This window comes from Aythya ferina (genome assembly GCF_964211825.1).
Source record: "Aythya ferina genome assembly, chromosome: 1".
In the NCBI taxonomy this organism is placed as follows: domain Eukaryota; kingdom Metazoa; phylum Chordata; class Aves; order Anseriformes; family Anatidae; genus Aythya; species Aythya ferina.
The window spans coordinates 51,784,622-51,796,142 of record NC_140296.1 but is presented as its reverse complement, the minus strand read 5'-3'; positions in this window follow the sequence as shown (position 1 = coordinate 51,796,142).

Here is an 11,521-nt window from a genome sequence, read left to right as displayed (position 1 = left end):
AAAAAAAAAAAAAAAAAAAGTCCTTCTGAACAACTCTGAATATTAGAAATAGCAAGATGTGAAGTAACAATAATTGAGAGATTTGGGGAAAATTTCCATAAAAAAATTTAAGGAAAGGACAATTCTGAAATCATTAATCTGCTGTTGTAAATGGGAAAAAAATGAAAGAGGGGAAAATAAAGAAATTGCAGACTGGAAAATATCCAACCCAGAAACTGAACCTCCTCCATCATTCAAAGGCAGACAGTAGCCACTTGTTCCTATCAGCCTCAGTTTCCTATCTTGTAGTAAAATGACCCAAACTCTGAATGTGCTTAACTCTGATGGAAGAAAGAACTACTTCTACTGATGCTATCATTTTAGGCAATTTAACTACATAAATTCCATTCCACCTTTATCAGTCAGTGAATCAGTTAGGATCTGAGAACAATAATACTAAGACTACTAGTATCTCAGAATACCAGGAATATGTAACAGAGTTCTGTTTCTAACAGGAAAATGTTAGCTGTACACAAAGTATACAGTATGGTAAAATAGATTTTGGGATATCTTATTTTACAGTATTCATATACTATATACTACATACATATACTATAACACCTAAAAACATCTCTATGACTTCACTTGTAATATGTCATAAATGAAAAAGTACTGAATCTAAGCAGAACTATTGGAATTATGTCAGATGTTAGTAGATTGTAATGTGATACTGTAACTAAAACAGCAAATGAGATCTTTGGATTACACATTTGAGACTGTCAGGTAAGTGTATGGAAAGGATCAGTTATCTACACATATTCCTGCTTAAATGATTGCTAATAACATCTCTGGAGTAACTGTGTGTATCCAAGAACTCACTAGCTGTTTTTGAAACATTCCTAATATCCTAATACCAATGCCACAAATACTATCAACTAAGAAGCTGTTTTTTGTTTAAAATTGAAATATTCACAAGAGACAGGAGTGAGTCTGATTAGATTAAAAGAATAGTAACCAGTGTGAGTAAAATAGTAATAAGCACATAAAAAACAATAATTTCTAAACACTTCTGTGCAAGCAGATAATTTGTTTGCAGATATACTGTGTTAATGTAAGACATAACTGTACTTTAGCAAGTACTAATGTCAAAGGAGATTAAAGTCAACGATTACCATAATCACCCATGGGCACTTATGTGAAATCTCATTTTAGTCTTAGTACTCTTAAAGAAGTATACATTTATGGATGCATTTATGGTTCTTTATTTTTATTTATTTATTTATTTTGCATTGCCCAAAAAAAAATTAAGCAAGAGAGGGCTGCAGAAACTTCTAATAAATGTAAAGAACAGGTGAGCCATAGTAGATCTCTGTCTCCTGTTCTTCAGGTACTTTGGACTTGTACCCACCGTTACACTGAAAATTTACTTTAAGCTGGTCTATCTTGTTATCTTGTGATAGGAACTTCCTCCTCCCCGCCCCCCCACCCCCATCTCCTGATGAGTGAAGCAGAATGGGAGAACAAAATGGAAACTAAAAAGCAGAAATTTCACAATAGCCTGATTACGACATACGTACAGCACAATTATGTAGATTAAACTTTTGCATGGAGTACATTATTGCACAAATTTACTTTTATATTTCTTGATACATTTTAATAATCAACATGGATTTTTTTTTTTCCTGAGTATACTGGTATTTTGTCAATATTAAACAACAGCAGCAAAAATACTTCAACAGTAACAACTAAAAATAGCTGTTTACAGCTCAGACATTACTTATACAGTTCACTGTTTTATTGTTTTCATCAGCTACAGCATGTCAGTAATATTTTCAGTTAATTTCTTTGCTGGATATTGAAGTAGAAAAGTGCAACAGTAAACAGTGCATACCATAAAAAACATAGAACATAAACATAGCAGCTATAAAACATGACATAAAGCATCTTTTACATCACTGTGTACTCAGCAAATTTCAGTTTGTAGCAAATGTTTCTAGAATTATTATAGCATGAAAATTTTGGCTCATTGGGTTTAAGACCACAGAAATAGAACATTTTTCTGAACTATAACGGAAACCACTAGAAACATTGTTAAGAGATCAAAAACAATGTTCCAAAGGAAAAGCAGTATACGGACTTCTAAACTGAACTACCCTTTAAAGGGGCAATTTTCTGAACAGAGATTCATTAAAGAAGAGACAGAAACAGCTTTATTACTGTCTGTGCTCACTTGGATGGAAAATAATTTTAATAGTCATGAACATTTATTGGACTCCATTGACTTAAACACCTTTCATAGTAAAGAAAGAGTTGCTGAAAATAGGTGCAGATTTACCATACATGGATGCTCAAGGTCCTGAAGTAATAAAAGTAAGCAGCCAAAAGAATCTGGATGATCTACAAACTTGAATGGTGTTGGTAGTAGCTACAATAAAGCTGAAAATTGATGAACAATTTATTCATTAACTATACACCTTTCTGACAGTCATAAAATATGTTTTTTACCATATATTTAAGATCTTCATATCCATTAGATATGATCATATTGATACTATTAGCTGATTTTTGAGAACCAATAATTTCCTAGGTTTGCTGCTGATTATGCTTAACAATACATTGTAATTTTGTAAAAAATTGTAAAATTGCAATTAATAGCTTAATTTTGAATGCATATTATCTACTAGTGAATAACTAATTCTTCATTGCAATTATTTCTTAATTACAGTCATACAGAGACAGATCCGTAACTACTTGGACTATATGCATTTCTATTTTGCATATATAAAGTTCTGTAAGATGGTAGTTAATATCTGTAGAATAGAATGGAATGGAATGGAATGGAATAGGATAGGATAGGATAGGATAGGGTAGGATAGGATAGGATAGGATAGGATAGGATAGGATAGGATAGGATAGGATAGGATAGGATAGAATAATAATAGAATCACAGAATCATCTAGGTTGGAAGAGACCTCCAAGATCACCGAGTCCAACCTCTGACCTAACACTAACAAGTCCTCCACTAAACCATAAATCACTAAGCTCTACATCTAAATGTCTTTTAAAGACCTCCAGGGATGGTGGCTCAGCCACTTCCCTGGGCAGCCCATTCCAATGCCTAACAACCGTTTTGGTAAAGAAGTTTTTCCTAATATCCATCCTAAACCTCCCCTGGCACAACTTTAGCCCATTTCCCGTCATTACCAGGCACGTGGGAGAATAGACCTAGAACAGAACAGAACAGAACAGAATAGAATAGAGTAGCTCAGCTGGAAAGGACCTACAGAGATCATTGAGTCCAACTGCTTGACCACTTCAGGGCTAAACAAAAATACAGACATATTAATGAAGGCAATGCCTCTTGAACACTGACAAGCATGGGACTTCAACCACCTTGCTAGGAAGCCTATTCCAGTGTTTGATCACCCTCACGTTAAATAATTTTTTTCCTAATATCTAGTCTGAATGTCCCCTGGTGCATCTTTGTAGCATTCCCATGTGTCCTATCCCTGGTTACCAGGGAGAAGAGATTGGCACCTCTCTCTGTTTGCCCTCTTTGGGAAGTTGTAGAGAACAAACAATAAGATAGCCTCTCAGACTGTTATTCTCCAAACTAGACAAACCAACTGTTCTCCATCTCTGCCCACAGGACATGCCTTTTTAGCCCTTTGATCAGCTTTGCTGCCCTCTTCTGGATGTGTTCAAATACCTTAATCTCCTTTTCATACCGTTGAATCCAGAATGGTACACAATATTCAAGGTGGGGCTTCACCAGCACTAAATATAGTGGGAGGAACACCTCTTTTGACTGGCTGGCTATGCTGTTTTCAATGAACCCCAAAATGCAGTTTGCCCTCTTGGCTGCCAGGGCACACTGCTGACTCATTGAGATGACTGTTGACTAGCACCCCCAGATCCCTTTCTGTTGAGGTGCTCTCCATCCACTCATCTCCTATTCTGTACTTGTGCCTTGTGCCTGGGCATTATTTCATTCCAGAAGTAACAAAAAAAACTAACAGCAGAACCTAGCATTTACCTTTGTGGAACTTCATGCCACTGATGATTGCTCAATGCTCCAATTGCCTAGTGGTTACTGTGTGTAGAAACAACATTTTCTCTTGCCTCTCTCTCTGGACTACCAGATTAATTTTATAAACTGCAAATCATAATTCTCTTCAATAAATGGAACACCATATATATGGAGCTATTGTTAGTCCTCCTTCATTCCTGGCTGAACTGTGACAGTTGCTCCCCAGATTTACTGTACTACAACAGGCACACATGTGCACACATAAGATACATATCTATGCATATCTTTTCTATAATCCATTTGCATTCATAGTCTGAAGTAGTGAGATTGACATTCTAGGAAGAAAAAGTGACTTCAACTACTCTGAAATCAGTATTTATAAAAGATTGGCAATTCATGTATCTTCAAAGATCTGGCCTAAGTGATTTTCTTCACAGAAATGATAGATAGCAAAACAAAAAAAAAAAAGCACAAATGAATTCATTTTGGGAGGACTGGAACCCAGCCACAGAACCATCCCTGTTTTTTCTGAGAATACTTTTGTTTTAATCAGTTTTAATATAGATCCATGTGTTCTATCAGTAAAAGCAACACTGCAAAACCCCTTTGCCATGTTGTGTCATAGCAAAAATTACAAACAGAAGCTAGTTCAGAAAATAATGGTTTGAAAAATATGAATAACTTATTGCATGATAGTCTATATATTTAAATTTTAGTATTGTACTGGGCCTGGCTGGAATGTTAACTTTCCCTGCAGCAGCCCATTCAGCGCTGTGCTCTGCATTTGTAGCTAGAACAGCAGTGGTATCACACCAGTGTTGTTTCTGCTGCTGAGCAGTGCTGGAACAGCATCAGGACTCTCTAACCCTCCTAGGGGGTGGGCAAAAAAGTGAGGAGAGAAACATCACCAGGGCTGCTGACCTAAACCAACCAAAGGGATATTCCATACCATATGATGTCACACTCAGCAATGAAAGGTGGAAACAGGAAGAAGAGGTGGGCTCTCGTGAAAACATCGGTCCTCCTCCCGAACACTAGCTACATGTGTTGAGGCCCTGCTTCAAGGATGTAGTCAAGCATCGCTCATTTGTGGGAAGTAGAGAGTAATTTCTTTCCTCTGCACATAGCCTTTCTTTTTTTCCTCTTCCCTTTTCCCCTTTTTTTTTTTTTTTTTTTTTTTTTTTCCCCTTTAGTTAAATTATTTAGTTAATAATAATCTTTCCTTAATAATTATTCTTATTTTTTCCCTTTAATTATATTATCCTTATCTCAACCCATGAGTTGTTCTTTACTTTACTTCTTCCCCTCCTCATCTAATGAGGGGGAGTGAGAGAGCAGTTGTGGTGTTTAGCTGCCTAGCATGGTAAAACCATCACAAGTATTTCCCTCCTACACATCTCAGAAAAAAAAAAAAAAAAATTAATAATTAATACATATATTAATAAAACATGTTATTATTATATATATTATATAATATATATATATGTATATTATATTTATATAAAATAATAATTGAGATTAATAACAGGTAAATTTTCAGTTTTGTGATGAATGTATGGTCAGTACGTGATTATATCTCAGATCTGCTGGCTGGCATTTTAATACATTTTTTGAGAAATTGATGTTTTTAGACCTAGAGATCAGCTGCTTAGTTCTCAGACAGGTAAAGTAATAAGAAAGGTTTTTGTTCAAAAAATACAGAGGCAGTGCCTATGCTCTATAATTAATAAACCACAATTTGTAGTAACAGACTTTTTTTTTTTTTTTTTTTTTTTTTTTTTTCCATATTGCCTTAAAATGCCCTCGTGCAGACAAAGTAAGAATTGGTACTTTCTACTCATAACCAGTAGAGCAGAAGGAACACCAGGAACACCTCATGGTGCTTTTGTCTGCTGATTTGTATGATTTACGTTTGCTGAAGTAATAAAAGTACTTCATTCTTTATTTATAAAGACAGATTTACCCTATAATTTTTATTATTACTATTTTTATTTATAGGCCACAAATAACAAAGTGTTGTGGGTAAGAAAGACCATTGTACCAAAATAGCCATGTTTATTTATTTCACCTATTGATATTCAACTTGGAGTTTTTCACTTCAGTTTGCATGTAGCAAAATGAAATATCTCAAGAATAAGAAAAGAAGTAAAGTAGCTTTTAAAAGTTTTTCCAAGCTTTCCAGGACAGCTTCTTTGCACTCTGGCAAACACAAATTCTGACATTTGTGTTTTTAGATGGAGTTCAACTTAGTAGACTACATGGTTCCCATCAGAATATTTCATCCTGTTAAAATGTATCTTTAACCTAAAGATTTCTTGATCTTGTTTTAAATGAATACCGATTTTAAAGCCACTGGCCTCCCTTTTTCCTTCTCCTTGAAGAATGAAGAATGCTGTATCCTTTTATGACTGTGTAGCTTTAAATGGCTTCAGAGATGGTAGGAAAAAAAAAATACCTTACCTCCCTACAGTTCTTCTTCCTCACATTCATTTCAAAGACTGCAGTTAGCCTTAAAGATACTCTATGGTAGGCAGTTAACATCATTTGTAAGTTTTATATCCTCTTTCTCCTGCTGCCATGAAAGAATGCCATGAATGCTGTATTTCAAAATGTTCTGAGTTCTGAGCTAGGGAAGTACAGAGGTAACTTAAAGCTCACTGAGAGCATACAGACCTTTCTCTCACTGCTTTACAACTTGTAACACTTGAGAAAGACTAGAGACTTTGCCTTAGTGTTTATGAGTTTCTAACAATTTCTAATTATCTGGACAGAGGAGTGCATATGTTATTTGCTTGATTTTTTTTTTTTTTTGCTAAGACTGGTGAGTTCTTTAGACATTGTTTATGGTATGGAAATCAAATGCTTGAATTTGCTCATTTGCCTACAAAGGTCATAACGTGGATTTTCAGAGGGAATAAGCTGATGAAGCCTCTGTAAACTGTGAATGTGCAGTCCTGGCAGCTCATTTTTAAACGTAACAATAACACTGATTTTAATGACCTACTCTTGCAACAGTTTGATTCTTGAAGAGGTGGAAGTCTCTTGATAGACATTCCACTTAAAATCATAGGTATTGGGTAAAAAGTACATGAATAGGAAGGAGGACACTGAGCGTCTTTTGTATAGGAGACAAGAATAATGCTGACATTCGACTTCACTGCAATTTCACAGTATACTCCCACAGACAATCCTTACATGTTTAGCTGAAACCAAGGGCTGGGCGGGAATTTTATGAACATTTTAAGTTTGCAAATGCTGTATTATTATTTTCTTTTTGTCACAGAACTAAACTTCTATATGACAGCCTGTACGCATTTCCAAAATTTTGTATTATGTATTGTACAGTGAAGTGTCTGAAATGGAAATTAGAAGAAAACTCTGAAAGAAATCTCAAATAAATCACTGAAAACAAACTTTGGAATGCTTAGCAACATGTAGATGACATGTTCAAAAATTGTTTTTGACCTAATTTCTTTTGTCATTCTTCCAGATAAAAATAAAATAAAATAAAATTGCATCCTCTGCATATATTATTCCTCTTAACTTTGTGTATTTCAAAGAAATATAGATATTTCCCCAAACTTAGGTGATACAGCCACGTAGAACTCTTTTGATTTGCACTAATAGTTATCATAAGTTCATACGATAATTTACATTAGAAGGGACTTCAGGACGTCTCTCCAACTTGTTGGATTGACCTACTTAGTATATGAAGTGAAAGCATCGGATGTAAACTTACTGGATATTAGTAGGGCTTTTGATACTGTCCCTCACAAAACATTCAGAACAGTCTGAAATACTTTGTTTAAGCTTTGCCCATTTTCTCTCTGTCCCCCACAATGAAACATTGTACAATCTATCCCCTTGTCTCTATCCCCTTGATGACCTGCCTGAAAGCACTAGGAACTTCTGTTAGGTGCCCCTGCAGTCATCTCTTTTCCAAGTCCAGCTGACCAAGTCTTGGTCTCACAAGGCAAGTGCACTAGCCCTTCCCTGAACCTGTGCTGCAACTGATCATGGTCTTCCTTACTTGGGGGTGGGAGATGAGCAGGGAAATTAATGCAGTATTCTTTAGGTGGTCTAATAATTGCTTAGTAGAGGAGATAATCATTTCCTTTGCTCTCCTTGCTGTGCTTATTTTAAAAAATCATAAGATACTGTTGGCTTTGTTTGCTGCACAGGTACAGTGCTGGTTCATGTCCAGATTGCTGTCTAACAAAACCCATACAAGCACAGAAAACTGCTACAATGTTGACATGATGCTCAATCATCTTTCAATTAAAAAATTTTTTGTAGATAAAACTATACATGAAAAACATGCACCATGCATTCATTATTATGAAGAACAACCAAGACAACATACATAATGTGTTGGAAAGTTTTTTTCTTGTAAAATTATCCACATTCACAATTAAGCTTCAGGTGTATGAAATTTACTGGAGAGACCAGTGATGTCTCACAGGATCACCACTTTTGTTTGTCACATACTTTTATGCAGTCTTTCATGTTACTATACATAGAAATGGCTATTGTTAGTCATCATAATTATTATGCTCTTCATCTTAAACTTTATAATTCTGAATGATCTTGTTTTCCTTGAGCCAGAATTATATGCCAAGTATATAAACGTTTTCATATAGAAATGTTACCTTTAATGCAATAGATATTGAACAGCCAAAGTGCAACAAAAATAAACATTTTACACATAGTTTAAGGATTGTAAAGTTGGATATATTTTATAATAAATATAGTGATAAATATAATAATAATATAATATATAAAAATAATAAAAAATCTGTTATCATAGCAAAAAAAATCTTCCTTGAACATGAGAAAAAACATTTTTTTTTTTGTCTTTACTCTGCAACTTAATGTAAATTATCTCAGCAGTACTTCTGAACTTCAGGATTTACATTCAGTGGAATTCAGAAAATATCTAACTGACTGAGCAAATACTTGCAGTCTGCAGTGACCTCACATACTGGTGGCAATAATTCTTTAAATCCTTTTTTGTTTTATGGAAACAAATTATTTAAATAACTCTGACTTTGTTGTTTTGAAGATGTTCACAAGTATTTCAAATAGTACGACTTTAAATTAATCTGATTTGCATTACTTCCAGTTACAATATTAAGTTATGTGGATGTTACTACTAAGAATATTCTACTCCAAGTACTGTGTCAAGGTTTGGAAAAATATGATTATCACTGTGAAAGCTTTGTTGACCACACACTAAATACACTGTCCATCATAACATTGCCTGCTCAAAAGGAGAAGTACCTACTAATTTTATTCTTTATTTTGTCTCCTGTTTTAATTGAAGCCAGACTGAAATCTCTATTGCACTTCAAAGGGCCTTTATTCTATTTAACTTTTTAATGATGTCAATGCATATTGGTAAGAAAAGAAATAAGCCATATTGAACTAGTACTTCATGTAAACTACAAATTGATCTTCCTCTCCCCATTAATCTTACAATTCATGCAACATCTTAGGCAACCTCTTTCCTGCTCAGTGGTCTAGAGATCATCTATAGAAACACACACACAAGAGAGAGAAAGTTTCTGTTGACATTGGAAAATTGACATAGTCAAAGATGGGCCAGATAAAAAAGCCCACAAGCCAGACATCTGGTATGAGATTTTTTTTGCTTGTTCCCTCCTCCCCCTCCCCCCCCACCCCCCTTTTTTTTTTTTTTTTTCTTTTAACATAAATGGCTGGATTATTGGCTAGTTCCTGAACAAGGTTTCATCCAACTGCTACAGGCCAAAACTTCTGACAAGTACATAGAAACCACTCTAGTCATCCCGTAATGAAGACGGAAATTTTGGCTGAATCCAGAAAAATATTTTGGCAGGAATACTTTCTATCTCTTGGTCCTTGAAAAATATGACATTTTCATTTTTCATTTTAATGTAATTTAGTTCAGTAGAGCACACCTGCCTAACGAAATATCAGATTAGACTAATGACCTTGTTCCTTGTTATTAGTAAATAATGGCCTTCAGCAGGGGACATGTAAAGTTCAGATGACTCATATAGAGAAACCTTACAGAAGTTAAATAAACCCCTCAGTATTTCTCAGTCTTTTCTGAATGAGGACTCCACATCACATTGAGCAGGCATTTAAAGAATTGTTCTTGTGCAATCCTGCATGAAGACAATATTTACAAGCTCTGTAAGTGTAGATGACCTCTGTCTTCTTCCACCCTCAAATACAAACTGACATTTATATGAAAGTAATGTGAGGGTCCCATAATATTAAAAAAATAAATAAAGTACGAACTGATAATCTATTTTATACATAGCAAATGTAATACACTGAAGTGATCCTCCATATCTGAGAAATGATGAGGGGTCTGGTGAACAAGTCTTACAAGGAGTGGCTGAGGGAGTTGGGGTTGTTTATCCTGGAGAAGAGGAGGCTCAGGGGCAACCTTATTGCACTCTATAGGTACATTAAAGAAGGCTGTAGTGAGGTAGGGGTTGGTCCCACGTGCCCGGTGATAGGATGAGGGAGAATGGGCTAAAGTTATGCCAGGGGAGGTTTAGGTTGGATATTAGGAAAAAACTTCTTTACGAAAGAAGGTTGTTAGGCACTGAAATGGGCTGCCCAGGGAAGTGGTGGAGTCACCATCCCTGGAGGTCTTTAAAAGACATTTAGATGTAGAGCTTAGTGATATATGGTTTAGTGGAGGACTTGTTAGTGTTAGGTCAGAGGCTGGATTCAATGATCTTGGAGGTCTCTTTCAACCTAGATGATTCTGTACACCTGACACTCTGATAAAGCTTTCATCAGTGCTAACTAGAAGAAATTCCACTTAAGATGCTCAGCACACACTGATTTGGAAGGTAGCATGAGACTGAAATCACGCCAAATCTGTAAGGCAATCAAAATACAGCAAATTATGGAAGGAGAATTGAATATATTATATTAATATATTCATATTAATTATATTAATATATTTACAGACATACACACACATATATCATACTGTCTTATCTTCCATATAGTAGACAAGCAGTTCATGATAAAAACCTCTTTTTTCTTTAATGTCTCAACAATGAGACTTGTTACAATTTTCAACATTTTTATTCAATCTCTTGTCCCTAATAGTTGTTATGAAACTTTTACCTTTTGCTGGAGTTGATATGAATGATGGAGTCGGATATGAATGATTTATATTATGTTTGCTGCACGCATGACTTCTTCTAAACACATCTGGATAGCTTTTCCCTCCACTCTATATATTTAGGCATTGGCTTCAATGTCACCTGTCTTTTTAGCTTTTACAGATTACTGAAAAAATGAAGTTGCTTTTCCAGGAAAACTGCAGGTTGGTATCCATTAGCATTGCCAGTATGTCACTAATTCTACTATAAATAGTATTATCATCTAGATCATAACATCATAGAATCATTGAGTCTTAGAATTGCTTTGGCTGGAAAAAAACTTAAAGATCATCAAGTGTAACATCCCCCCTCTCCCTTCCCCCCGCCGCCATAGGCAGGG